Source organism: Rhinolophus hipposideros (genome assembly GCF_964194185.1).
Source record: "Rhinolophus hipposideros genome assembly, chromosome: 12".
Taxonomy (NCBI): domain Eukaryota; kingdom Metazoa; phylum Chordata; class Mammalia; order Chiroptera; family Rhinolophidae; genus Rhinolophus; species Rhinolophus hipposideros.
Window position 1 is genome coordinate 53,048,612 of NC_138058.1, and position 14,638 is coordinate 53,063,249.

Below are 14,638 nucleotides of genomic sequence, written 5' to 3' on the forward strand. Positions count from 1 at the left end.
CCACCGCGGGATGAGCCGAGGTTATGGCACATGGCAGGCCCCCATCCCCACTAGCTGAATGGAAAAAATGAATGGTAAACTGCAGAAGCGACCCCGCTATGAGGTGACATTCTCTATTAATAACATCGTGTGGGGGAAAAAAGCAGCATCTTTAAAAACATTCTGTGGGTATCTAAGATTCAGGTTTGTTTACGTGCTTCAATACTTATCCATTTATATTTAATATCTTTCTGGAATGTTTGAGATGCAGAAAAATAAACTGTATAGTAATACGTGCCTCCAAGGACTCAGGAAACAGGGACATTTGGGTACTTTAAAACACCACTGTATCAAAGTTAAATAAGAAAGTTGGTATATTTCTACATTTCACATTAGACTACATGCATGCATACACATACACATATAGAGAATTAACTTCTTCCGTCCAAAAGGAAACATAAAAACCATGTGATCACCCAGTCCTTTTTCCACATGCTACAGCAATATGTATTCCAATATGCAGTTAGGTGGATTTTTTAAGATCGGGGTTCTTTATTCTATTTAAAGTTCATCTTTACGGTGTAAAAGAAATCATCAGCAAACTATTCGAATGATAAAAGTCACAATTTGTGGAACTACAGCTACCTTAATGCCTACCTGAAAGGTTAAAAATGGTCTCTTTTATTAGGGTCAATATATGTTTCAAGAACTAATGGTTTTTTACGATATAAAAGGAAATAGCAAATGTAGACAATTCCCAAAGGATGCTCTGATTAAATCCATATCCTGTTTAAGAAACAATAAGGATCACCAATTTTTTAGAGGATTGGAATACACAGAGATATGTAGCTTTAAACTTACATGTAAGCACTTAACATGTGCTTTAACATTTCAGTTGCTTTAAATATCCAAATTTGTAGAAGATCGGTAGGTTCTCAGGGCAGACCATAAGACATACACCTTAAGCAGTGAGACTCTGGCCTGCTTACCTGCTAAACTGCCTGCAGTATCCCACTGGGTCTCACCTGGTGGATTTTGGTATCAGTTAGGTAGAGGAAGGGGTACCATATACCCTGTTTCGCAGGTCCAATGAATGAGTCTAATAATCAAGACATTTCTGCTTAGTACCAAGGCCACTACTCCTAGGGCTTTGTACAATGTCATATGAGAAAAGAGGAAAGGAGATTAGCACCTCACTTCAGAGAGGATATGGTATGATATTTAACCTTCAAGAGAACCCTGGGCATGGAAGAGTCAACTGACTCAGCATGGAGAGGTTCTAACTGTAAAAGAAACCCAATCCCTCAGGTATGACAGGTATGGCCGCAGTTAGGATTTCTCTTCAACAGGTGTTTCAGAAACATCCTGCCTGCCACCTATAGTTTCGATTCCTTTCCCATGAGTACGGAACTTAATTTTAAATATCCCCCACAAAACGCTGGCTTGCCTTCCTGGCAAACCCCATGTGCAGTTTGGCAACAGCATGAGGCGGATCCAAGCCCTTGCTCTGCGTCCTGGTTCTACAACAGGCTTTAATTAGGAGAAAGGTGAAAACACACGGTTCCCTTTTCCTGGAGAGGGGCAAGGAGCTGATAAGGACATCATCCCCAAGGCTCAGCCTTACAGTTTTTTGAAAATTTCTTTGAGGGAGGTACCTAAGCTGAGTATGATCCAGTGGAATCCATCACCGACAGAAACAAAAAAGGACAGACAAGTGTCAATCAGCCTCGCACCTGAATGTGCAGCCACTCCTTTTACTAAACTAACCCTGTCTCGCCACAACTCTTTGTCTTACCAAGGATGAACATGTTCAAAAGCAATAGGGTCTCACATTGGGGTGGAAGTTTCTTTAGGACTGTCTTTCCTACCTTCTAACATATTCGGTTTCAAAAAGTGACAGATGGGTCACCTGCACGGCGGCTGGACATTCCTTCTTCCATCCACCACCTTCACCTTCATTACCTCCTATAACAGTTTCCTCTGCATTCTGATACGCTCCTCCCTCCTTTTCCCTCAAACCTTTTTCTCCTCACCCCAACTGCTCTGGCAGCTCACCCCCTGGGGCTTGGCTCTGCCAGAGGCCTCCATCCAAGAAACTGCCTGTTCTGTTTGCTGCCCCAATGCCCCTGCCTGCCTGCTCGCCCATGTTGTGGAAGTTAGCTGGGCCTACTTGGGGATGTCACACTACCCACCATTTCCTTTCGCTCCATCCCACCTGAGGCCATGGGGCACTCTTTCTTCCCCCCTCCTTTGAGTCCTTCCTGTTTCCCAGACCAGGTCTCAGTCCAGGACACTCAACTGCCAGGGGTCAGAATGCCACATTCCAGTGGCTTAACACCCCCTGGGGGAGGGCTCTGGATTCCTTCATGGGGGGTGAGGTGGAGCAAGGAGGCAGGCAGGGAGGTAGGGAGGGAAAAGTTCAGCACAAGTCCATTTGGCCCACTGTGCCCTCTACTCTGGGACCAAGGTCACAGGATGGGGAGGACAGCAGGGGTCCCATGAGCTCCCTCTAGGGCGGGCAAGAGAAATCCCCTCACTCTTTTTGGGTTTAAAGGAAGAAGCCATCACTGCAGGCACAGCAGAAATTGTAAAAAGCCTGAGAACACAACAAATTGTAACAGGCCTCAGTTCCTTTACCTGTAAAATTAGGGGGTCTGGCCTAGAGACACTTCTCTGAGGGCCTTTCCAACTCCGTAATTCTCTGATTTTTGGTGCAGCAACAGTTCTCTGAACTCAGGCATTTTCAAGGTCTGATGTATTTTTGGCTGAAACAGAATGCCACTTTCACTCAGAAGGCAACCAAACTTTCTTAACCTTCCAAAGCCAACTTCTCCTCTTGCAATACAGGATTCCTCTGCCTCTAACTCAGTGTCTCCCAGACTATCTTGGTGTCTGTCTTGTGATCTCTGTGTCCTTTGGGTTTTAACTCTAGAGTCTGGGCTCAAACCCTCAAGCCCTGGCTTCTCATGGGCCTCCCAACTCTCCCTGCTTGCAAGGCCCCGAGGCTCACAAAACCAGGCTCCAGGAAGTGCATTCCATCAAGGTTACCCTCTGGATCTAAGGACCACGGCAGGATGGGACGTGACAACTCAGGCCCCACCTGGACCCAAGGGAAGTGCTGGGAGAAATCATGACATTGCCCCCGGCAGCAGACCCCTCCAACACAGAAGTTTCACTCCACTGGAGCCAGAAACTAGGGAGGGATGGAGTCTGGAGCCCAAACTAGTCACGATATGAACAGGTGAATAGGCAGACTTCAGTCTGGGCTTGGCACATCCTGCTCCTTCCCAACATAGTCAAGGTGACTGTCCTTTCCTGGGGGATGGGAGAATGGGATAACATGGCTGGACGGGCATTCAACTCAACTGGGACAGGAGTCAGCCTGCTCATCAGGTCCCTGATTGATGGGAACAGAATCGGGAAGGGAAGGAAAAGAAATATGGTGCTGGGGAGACAAAGAGGGGAAATAAATGATGAGGAACCCACTTAGGGCTGCCATTCATGTGTCATATGAAGTCATAAAAAGCATGTTAGGCAGGTTCTGCCCCTAGAAGATATTCCATAGAGAAAATACCGAGTGGTCAAAGCCCACCAACTGTACTTCCACTAAATGTCTTTTTCCTTTTTTAAAGCCAACAATTGCTTTTAATAAATCCCCGTGAGTAAAGTCTGACAGCAAAGACGGTCTGTGGGTAAAACAAAAATGATCCTACGAAAAGGTATCCTGATGTAGAGTCATCATATTCGAAGCAATTGCTTTCACTGAGGGGAAAAAACAAACAAAAAAAAAACCCCAGAATCTCTGATCAATTTTCACTCCCTTCTTGTCAAGCCAGGAATCAACACAGAACACTCCGTTTATTTACTAAGACACAAACACTAGTGAGAGAACACGGTTTTTCTGTGGGGTGAATCATGTGGAACTAACTAGGATTTGGACTTTTTCCCTCCAAGTACCTACTACCTTTCCTAAGAAAATGGGTCGGCGTTCTATTGAGCAGAATCTGCACATCAGCACCACGGGCGGCTGTGCCTGGGCCGTCAGTCTGCTCCGCGCTCAGCCCTGCCTCCGGCCCACGAGCAGAGCGGGGAACTATAGCAGAAGTGGTGAGATGGTCCCTAACGTGTGCCCGACGACAGCTTTCCCTTTGATGAAGATAGGTTTTCAATGGACCGCTTCAATTTGGGTGAGAGATACTTGAGCAAGACAGATGGCAATTGTATACTCCTCTGTTCTTTACATAAAACGATGAGTCCTTCAAACCACCTGTGACTCACACTGCACAAGAACCATTCTGCACGCATTTGTACTGAAATCAATTTATTATTATGATTTTTTTCAAGTTGGGCACCAGGGTATAGAATTTAATGGTTGAAATGAATTCTGGACTACATTGAGACCTAAAAAAAAAAAAGAAAAAGAAAGGAAATATTATTAAAATGACAAGAGACAACAGAAATGGAATTTTAAAAAGCAGGGTAAACAGTTGTGTTTGAGTATGTGTGTGTGCGTGTGTAAAGCTCTTCCAATTTCTCCATATAGAAAAAGGATTCTTACTACGATTGCAACCTTGTTACATAAATCCTTTTTTGAATCAGTGAATATTTTTAGATTGAAAGGCAGCACTTACAAAGGACTTCAGGTGCATGTTCTTATCACTTCTGTAAAACTTTCTTTTCCAAATTGTAATCTCTACGAACTGGGTCAAAAACTCTTGTCCTTAGGATCACAGTCCCTAGCAAGCAAACAGAAGGATATGTCTTCTTCAGTCCTTGCCACAACAAATTATCAGCATAAACTTTTTAAACTAACTTTCTTAATTTAGAAAACAAGGGCTTACCTCCGGTGAGAGCCGTGATCTTCATCCAGAGTATGACCCAGACACCTCCTCAAAGATGAGCTGGCGGCACCCCATCCCCATAGCTCATCCGGACCACTTGGGGACCAGTTGTTCCTCCTTGTAGTAGGTGAGTGGTAACTCGGAGAGCCGCCCTCCCATTCAATACCCCACAGCAAAAGAGAAATAATCTTATCAGGCGGCATCTGCGTGGGGGGTGGGGGGAATCATGAAAACCTCCTCATAAGCACCTTCCAGCCACCAGTGTGATATAATGTCAAGAAAAATGTCCTATGATTGACTCATTAACTTAGAGCAGGGGTGTCCAAACTTTTTTCAATGTTTTTCACCAAGGGTCATATGAGGTAAAACACACAAACAGCTGGGCCATTCACTCGAGGTGAAGTACGTATTGCCTCACCTGGTGTATTTAAGTAAACTGAATATATTTTTGGAATTTGCTGCGGGCCAGTAAAAAATGGATCACGGTCCGCAGTTGGCCCGCAGGCCGCAGTTTGGACACCCCTTATATTGATTGCTCTAAGTCTTAGAGCAATATTTACTGAGCAACTTCTTACATGGCCCCAGTGTTTGGCACTGAGTGGGCTATAAAGATGCTGGAGTCTACTAAACTAAAGAGCGCCGTTCTACCCATCTCCCACCTTAGCAGCAAACATAAGTGAGGATGCAGAGTGCGCCCATCTAGAAAGGGCAGAGCCTGGTGAAGAGAGCCATCAAATATGCTGGAGTTTGAAATGTACCAATAACAATGCTTACTGGAAATAAATCACCTGACTAAGCTGTTTTGCCCTTTCAAAATTACCTTGGGAGCCAGTGAACATTAATCAAACTTCTGACACACTGGTTAGTGAAGAAATCAGAGGCACACAGTTATTGATATTGAATTGGGGACCTCCTACTATCTTGCCCCAGCCTGGGGATAAATGTCATCATGCTTATAACGCTTTACTGCAACCAAATATTACCTTTGTGGTAAGAGATGAGGAAATCATTTTTCCATCTTTTGAATATTACACTTATTCTACGAAACATTTAGTGCGCACCTATTATGTATAAACCAGTGTTTGACACTGAGGTACAAAGATACAGTAACAACCAACATTTACCATGTACTTATTTAGTACGTACAAGCCACTGTTCAAGTGCTTTACATGAATGAGTCAACTTAGTTACTCCTTATGACAACCTTAAGGAGGTAAGATACTATTATTATTCCCATTTTTTACAGATGGAAACTGCACACAGAGGTCAAGTAGCTTGGCCAGGATAATGCACCAGGCAAGTGGCTAGGCTGAACTGTGAACCAGAACGCTCACTCGTACACAATACTGCCTCCCATCAATAAAATTTCATTTCTCCTTAAGGAACTGATCATCTAAATTCCTCCTGAAGAAGTCACATCCTCTGGGAAGCTTTTCTTGAGGATGCATCACTAAAGCTCCCTGGTAAATGGAAGCAACATGTGCTAGCCATACAGGCGGATGAGATGTCCCAAGGCTAGAGTGATTTCATGGTCTGGTGAACAAGCAGCGGGGCGAGGAGGCAGAGCCAGCACAGGGAGCGAGGCCATCGCCACCACCAGTGAAGGCATGAGGAGGGCTGGGCGTGGGCTGGCTGGGCAGTGTCCCTGAGTGGCTAAGAGCAGACGGCACCTGCGTGCAGGGCTGGGGTTGACCAGGGCAGCAGCTGGAAGGGGGCCCTCCTGAACCCACAGGGGTGGTGGATTCAGGCAAAAGGATTTGGAACCTGCCCAGGAGAAGTCGGTGAGCAACCCATAGAAAGACAAAAGACTTGAGGAGTCTGGAGGTTAGAGAGCAGCTGCCCTTGCTCTCTCAGTACGGGGGAGATGGGGAGGTCCCCACACAGCTACGAACCCCCACATTCCACCGCTCCAGCCCCAAGTGCTATAATGTTCTAGTAGTTACATAACTGCCTTTTTCTTTCCCAAGATCCTCGCTGTTCTTTCTTTTTTTTCTTTTTAAATATCAACTCTCCTAGCAGATCAGAAAGTTAGTTATTTGACTACAAATTCAGGAAGAAAGGGACGAAAGTGGCCATGGTCGGTGCACTGGGGGAGACTTCAGACAGCCACCAAACAAGACCCAGGCACTCAGAGGTGCCCCTTGGAAGCCTCCACTCGGTGAGGTGAAAGTAACAAACCCATCCATAAACAAATCCATCTGGCGTTTACCCGGTGAGAACCTCTGAGTCTGCGACCTCCCTCAAACTCTATTTATGCCTTCTCCCACAGTCTCACATCTCAACAGCCAGAAATAAACTCAGGGCTCTCAAACCCGAACCGTTCCCCCTTCCTTCTCATCCGAGCTGGCCAAGCTCCAGGGCTCTGTAAGCAAGGAAATGCAGCCCAGGGACACTGGACCGGCCCTCACCTCCTGCGGGAACATTCTCCGGAACCCTGAGGCTTCACTCTACCACATGACAAGGAACATACACATCAACTTCACTGTCCATTGACTGAAACATCTAGTAAGCACATTGTTAAGAAGCTTTTGAAATGAAAACACAAGCAGCGTTTTGGTTGATAATGAAGATCAAGAGATTAACAATGAACTGTGTAGTATTGGAGACGATGTATTGATTCCCCACCTCTAAGTCTTACCAACTGCTTACAACTAGAGCTACAGGTCACACTTTGGGGCAAAGCTTAGGACAGTCCCAGGCTCCCTCCCACTCTACAAACCTTTCTGTCAAGAGGGATCAGCTTTCCCACGCCTTCTTATTCATCCTAGAGACACAATTTCAGCACACGTATTTTGGTGGCAGTGGTGGGTGTCAAATATTTGCTTATTATTGTTAAATATAAATTATAATCAAACTTTGTGCTCTAATTATTTTAAAAATTGTATACACTTACTGACCTTAGTTAATATTATTGTCTCATGATATAACTAAAATTCCACAAACATCCATGGTTAAACTACTAAATTTCATGTGATTTTACCTTCAAATTTTTCAGGACAAAGTATGCTTCTTTATTTTAAATCAGTATGCTGATCCAAAAAGTATCTCTTAAATTCCAGTTGTGCACACACAATCCCTTTGCTATATGCTGTGGCTTAAAGGCATCTAAATGGGCACTCTCTCCAACTACCAGCTGCCAGGTAAAGGTACAGTGTTTTTTGGATTGAACATTTTGATTGGTATATATCACTCATGATTTATAAATTTTCAAAGATTTATAATTCAGACACAAATTAATAATAATGAGGTACCAAAATTTTGTCTTTTTTGATAAACCAGAAAGCATTTAAAATTTATTTAAAATACATCTGAAATCTGGTGATTTGATTTTTGCATACTGTTTATGCAACTGGTTTAGAGTGTGAATTGTATGTTTAAATAAAGATTACAGAAATGAATATGAACTATTACAACCGAAGCGATCTATACCTTTTGAATGTGAAGCCAGTATCTGAGTTGTAAAAGCTATTTATTAGTATGGTATCAGCCAACAATAATACAAGGGGGAAAAGTCTGTTTTCCTCACAGAAGTTCAACAAACTTAATCCCAAAAATGACCCAAGTTTTTCCGAATTTTATATATGTGCTGCTGGATAACTTCTAGGCCTCTGGTTTTCATTTATAGAATGGTAGAAGTGGAAAACTATTTTAAATCCTCCGATAAAATCCTTGGTAACAAGAGCACATGTCACATGCATGCAAAGCACAAACGTTGCAAATTAATCTTGAAGTTAATGGCTAGCCCCTATTTAGGACCCAGTTAATTGTATCCATTTTTCATACTAAATAAGTATTTGCAATCCAATAATGCACTCCAAAAAAAAAAACAGGCAACAGTATTAAAACGTCCCTACCCAGTGGGCTGGCTATTTGCACAAAGCCTACAAATTGTTACTTAATAGAGGAAAAGCTTTAAAAAAGCTCCAGTGTCCATAGAGTCAACACAGTCCTGGCAGTAGCAAGGATATAAGACAAAACAATTAAGGGCCACAGTCCTCCTGCTGCAGGCCTACACACAAAGGACCAGGTGTACAGGTAGAGTGGTTAGACCCTTAGTAAGGGGGGAGGAGCCAATCCTGGTCACCTGCTTGGAGAGCCTAGACACTCAAGAAAACAAAGCAAGCTACATAGAATGTTCTCTTCAAGTTCACCTGGAATGACCATTTCCCCCCTTCTTACTTTTTATGTAGTCCTGAAATGAAAAGAGGAAAGGAAACAAAGTCGAAATCTGCAGTCAGTATAGCTCCATTAATCAGCTTAAATCATAACAATGGAGGCTACATAGCAACCGAGGAAAATGCATTTAATATAATTTTAAGTGGAAAGAAGCAAGATGCAAGATGTACAAAACATGTCTACAGAGAAAGACTAGACAGAGTATGCACATACAAAAATACAAAACTAGTTCTTGTATTTGGAACAAGAGCATTTTGGGTAATTGTTTCTCTTCTCTATATTTTCCAAACTCTCTTTTTGGTAAAGTTATGTTGCCTTTATAACAGTTTTCTTAAAAGGAAGGCAGTGGACCTAATATTTGGCACCAGGATACATGGCTAGTTATGGGAAATAAGATGTTGAATAAATAAAACTACAGAGAGGGAATTTAGATAACCCTTTTTGGAGTGACCATTAAAGGGACTTGGATCTCTTTACGTGGTGGGGACCTTTCCCAGATACAATCAAACTTCAAGAATCTTTAAGTGTGAATCATTATGTTGTTTTGTACACCTGAAACTGATTTTTTAAAAAAAAAGAAATCCAAAGGAAAAAAAGAATCTTTGAGTATGAAAAGTTCTAAGAAATTTCTGTATCAGTCCTTTCTGATGGTCTACATTTCTCAACACAAGGCATGGGCAGGGAATCAGCAACTATAAACCCGATGAAATACTTTATTAATTGCAGAAGGGAAGACACAGGGGCGAGATACCCACAACTTTATACAAGCCATTTAGGAGACAGTCTGCACGTATTTATTTATATAAATGAATTAATGATGGTCAGAGAGAATTTTTTTCTGTTGGAATTAACAGAACCTAACAGCTCCAATGAAAAGAAAATGCTATCATTGCAGAAGAATGGACATAAAGAGACTATGAACAGTGACCCTATGGGGAATTCTTTTTACGTGTGTGCCTGTTGCTTATACGGATGTGTGCATATGCACACATCACATGATTTGCAAAATGTGCACAGCTGTCCACTGTAATGACACAGTTTCCACTGTAATGAAAGACAGAAAGAAAACATCTATGTTTCCATTAACTCTAAATCACACACAGACTCAGGGACGCCTTCCCACTGCATTCTGCCAGTCCACTGGCTCCCCTGCAAGGCTTTCCCTAGGTCACGGACGACTTCATTTCTACCCCTCAGAGAGCCCATCTGCTTGTTTTCTCTAGCACAAATGTGACCTTTTCTCCCCAAGCAATGTCTCTGGGTCCAGCTGCAGGCACGACAGGCCAGTCAATGGCCAGTTCGAGAAACCCATTTCCCCCAAAAAGCTCTGGGAGGTTCTTTTTGAGACTCAGGGCAACTCAACCATCTATCTCTATAGCTGAAAATGGTACTTGGCTGCACTTCACACCCACTCCTCCGGTTCTTGCCTGCCAGGAAGTCTACTTTTCAGTTACAAGGACTGTTTACCTTGGCTTACAACCTGAGGGGCACTCCCTCCTCCAAGTGTGTTTCCTAGTCCTCTGCCTCCATTCATTCGTTTTAGAGAGGGAGGGTAAATGTGCTATTCCAGCAGCAAGAACAGCTCTGGGTCCTTCACCTACTATCTCAAAGTCAATTGAGGAATCACAGGTTCTGAGATACACACATCTCTGATTTGGGCAGTAGCCACCATCAAGTTAAATACACTCTCAGCTGACAGAATCTTAGAGAGGGGAACACTTCAAGGAGAACATACTTGGCCCCAGGTCTGGAAGCTGACTTTTAAACTTTCAGTACCGTGTCCCCCCCGCCGCCCCCACCAAAATAAGACCTAACCGGAAAATATGCCCCAGCATGATTTTTTAGGATGACATCCCCTGAACAGAAGCCCTAATGCATCTTTTAGAGCAAAAAATAATATAAGACCTGGTCTTATTTTGGGGGAAACATGGTGGTAATGAAGCCACATAAAAGTTTTAAAAAATATTTTTAAAGAATTATAGGAAAATCAACGGTGGACCCTCTAAAAATGACCTTGCTTACAATCTTCACCTTCCATTGCATTATGGAGAATACAGCTTCACATTATAAACTCCACAGCTGTAAGTTTACTTGGACATCATTTCCAGCTTATCCACTGCTGCCTTCCCACAACTTTTATAACAGTGGCAATTAACGAAAGGCTCTAAAGTAGGTTACTCCAAAGCCACCAACCATGACAAGAACATTATAAAGAATTATCAAGTGAGCAGCTTCGACGTGGAAAAGATGAAGCTGCTGCAGCAGAGACATCACAATTAAGCCTGCCCTAAGAAAATGGGGGTCTCTGGGTACCTTCACTAGAAGGATAAGAGGGTATGGGTGCCTGCGCTCACACCAGGATAATCGTGTGTATGTGTGTGCGACCCTGTATGTTTTATCTTGGCCAAACCTCTCCTCTTCAGCAGTTGGAAAGCTTAGTGCCAAATATATCACCCCAAGGTTGTAATTTGTTGTTGTATCCTCAAGTGTCTAATGTCTTACTGTCTTAATTTGTAAACCATCTTAAGACCTTTAGAAAAGTAAACAAACAAACAAAGAGGTCATGACTGGTGCTGAAGGAAAAACAACTCCACACCGTTAGTTCAATAACAAGTTGGGACTCCACCTCCTAGTCATCAAGAATTCCTCAGTCTCTTAAGTCACAGGGTTTGGAGTAAATCCAAATGGGTTTTTTGCTTTTTTAAATTCTTTATGTTGCATTCCTACAGACTTCCTGTTCAAACCATTGTGAGGCACTTTTATTATTCAGTTACACACTTCCACCCTTACTTTGAGGGCTTAGGATTTCCTTCCCCACAGAATTCCTGAGGACATTTGGAGATCACCTGGAGCCGTAAATAGGTTGTATCATTCACTGGCATATAGCACTCACAGACTGAAAATTCAACACGTTTGTTAAATTAAACTCCTTCCTGACTAATCTACATACATGTTGAAGACCCAACTCTGGATTTCCTAAGAATACAGAAGTCTGTTTTATTATAACCAATTATTCGTATCATCATCTGAAGTGCGTCTGCAATTTATAATTGTTTATCACTTGTTTACAAGCAGCTGATCACCATAGTATCTCAACTGCTCAGTGAACTAGATCCAGGGTGGTAAGAAGGTTATAAGCAGCCACCCACGAGGAAAATTCTTACAAGCTGATGAAGGGTTGGTGAGTGAAAGATGACACCTTTATGACAAACTGGCAAAGGAGAAAAGTCCTCACAAATAAAAAATGCCTTTAAATAGTTGCCAAAATAAATATAGCTGAAGCTAACCCATCATAGCAAAATTGAAAAAAATAATTTGTAAGAATTATTGAGGGTAGGGGGAGAGAGAGAGAAAACATGGGATCTGGTTAACTAGTTTTGAGCTTCCTTCTTCAATAATATGACTTGTCACTGGGATTCTCTCAACAGGTATTGTCATTTGTTTTGGTTTCCCCAATGCAAATCAAACAGTTCAGATGGAAAAGATTTTGTGTAGTATCTTGGATAACCTTGAGTCTAGATTTAGTCAACAAATGCTCATTGAGTTCTTCCTGTGTGCCAAGCGCTAGAATAACACACAATCCTGGCACTCAAGTGGATCACAATGAGGCAGGAGACAGAAATGTGAACTCTTAACACAGTGTGAAAAGTGCTATAACAAGGGAAGGAGAAAGTGCTATTTGTGGGCACGGCGGGGTAGGGGGTGGCATTATTTTTTCCTGGGCAGGGCAGGAAGGCTTTACAAAGGAAGCTGCATAAAACGGTAAGGTTTGAAGGATGAGAACACATTTTGAAGGATGTTAAGATAACTTTGGGACTCTGAAAGCCGACACCACACCCATTTTCCAGTTGCTGGCTTTGTCCCCACACCTTTGGTTGCAATAGATACTAGGAAGCATGTGTGGAAAATACCTCCTCATTTTCTGAGTTCTCTAAGACAAACTTGAAATAAAGTTGGAAAACCTAAACCTCGAGGAGAATAAGCAGGTACTGAATTTAGGAGTCTAATTTCCCCTTACCTGTGGGCTTTTAGTAATAACATGCAAATTACTGAGGCACTCAAGGGAAATAAAATGTTTATTACACTAAGATTATTTTTTTTAAAGTTGGAATCATTATGCATATGAAATACATCCCTTCTAAAGGGAAAAAAAAGTTCACTGTTCCTTCTTTACTACCATGTTTCCCCGAAAATAAGACCTAGTCAAACCATCAGCTCTAATGAGTCTTTTGGAGCAAAAATTAATATAAGACCTGGCATTATATTATATATTGTTATTATATATCACATCATATTATAAAGACCTGGTCTTACATTATTTTAAAATAAGACCGGGTCTTATATTAATTTTTGCTCCAAATGATTAATTTTGGACCATCAGCCATTAGAGCTGATGGTCTGGCTGGGTCTTATTTTCGGGGAAACACGGTAGCAGTCATCCCCTATGTTTTATCCCTCTTTGTAGTATCTAATACCTTCTACTTTTCCATTCTCTCAAGAAATAGTATTGCCCAAGCATTCTGACTCAATGGCATATGCTTACATATTCACACACAGTTTAAAAAATATAATACATGGACTATTTTCAGTGCCAAACATAGATGTAATTATATATTTCTTTTGGACATGTTTTATGTTATTAAAGCATGTAAATACTTTATCTCCCTCCAGTTTTCCAGAACTCTATTGGCAGAGTCTTTTTCCTTTCTGTCTCCAAAGCATCAACTACAATTTCCTGAATTGATAGTTAATAAACGTGGGTCTTTTCCCAACATAGTCTTTGAAAATAATTTAATCTCCTTCCAAACAAACAAACAAACCAACAAACAAAAAACACATCTGGCTTCTTTTATTTTGCTTATTTCTCTAGGGAGGTATTCCATTTCTTACCCCAAATTTCTGCTATCACACCTAAAATTCCTATACAAAGCCCAAAATTATGTTTAGTGATAACCTACTATGAAATCATCCCACAATGCCTTCAAGATAATACAACTTTTGTCCCAATCACCAAAAAATAAGTCAGTAATTTTCCTAAACTCCATTTGCCGACATACAGATATCCCAATTAACTAGGCAGTTTAAAATCCAAAGCACTTTAATTAGAATTGTTTTCTTTTCCAATGAGATAAAACAATGCACAATCTTTAGTTATCAAGAAGTCATTTTCAGAAGGATCTACACAGAATTTGCTTCAAGCAGGCAAGTTGTTTTCAGCACATCTGTAAAACAATGCAAAGTATTCTGTGTTGAGCCCTCAGCAACTCAACAGATGCACGTACACACACGCACACACTCTACAACCAAAGGCACAAAGTGAACTACATCTTGATAGGAGGAATTATCATAGCTTCCTGTCTCTCAAAGTCACATCTGCAACTGCACTAGGGGCCCGCCTGCTGATGGTACAGATATATTGGACCCTCCTGGGCGCATCTCTGCAGGCCAGCAAATCTACCACAACCTTGTCAAGACCCTTGTTTTATGAAGTATTATCACTTTCTGATCCATAGTATCATATCCCTCCCCCCCATGTCAAATAAATTTCATGTGCTGGCAAATGCTCCCCCCTCTACCCCCACCCCAAAACATTTCTACAGAACTCCTCTTCTGCCAGCCTGTTAGGGCAGACACCATTATTG

At 42.1% G+C, this 14,638-nt stretch overlaps 1 protein-coding gene and 1 long non-coding RNA gene across 3 annotated transcripts in view; both read right to left on the reverse strand.

Moving 5' to 3' along the window:
• The window catches only part of CRIM1 (cysteine rich transmembrane BMP regulator 1), a 184,471-nt gene that overhangs the window by 156,528 nt on the left and 13,305 nt on the right, over positions 1-14,638 (reverse strand). The gene's annotated exons all lie outside the window — the stretch shown is intronic.
• On the reverse strand, positions 4,287-7,947 carry LOC308505714. The gene is made up of 3 exons (XR_013994619.1): positions 4,821-7,947; positions 4,611-4,715; positions 4,287-4,380 (listed from the first exon to the last, which is right to left on the reverse strand). It is a non-coding gene; the product is annotated as an uncharacterized lncRNA (long non-coding RNA).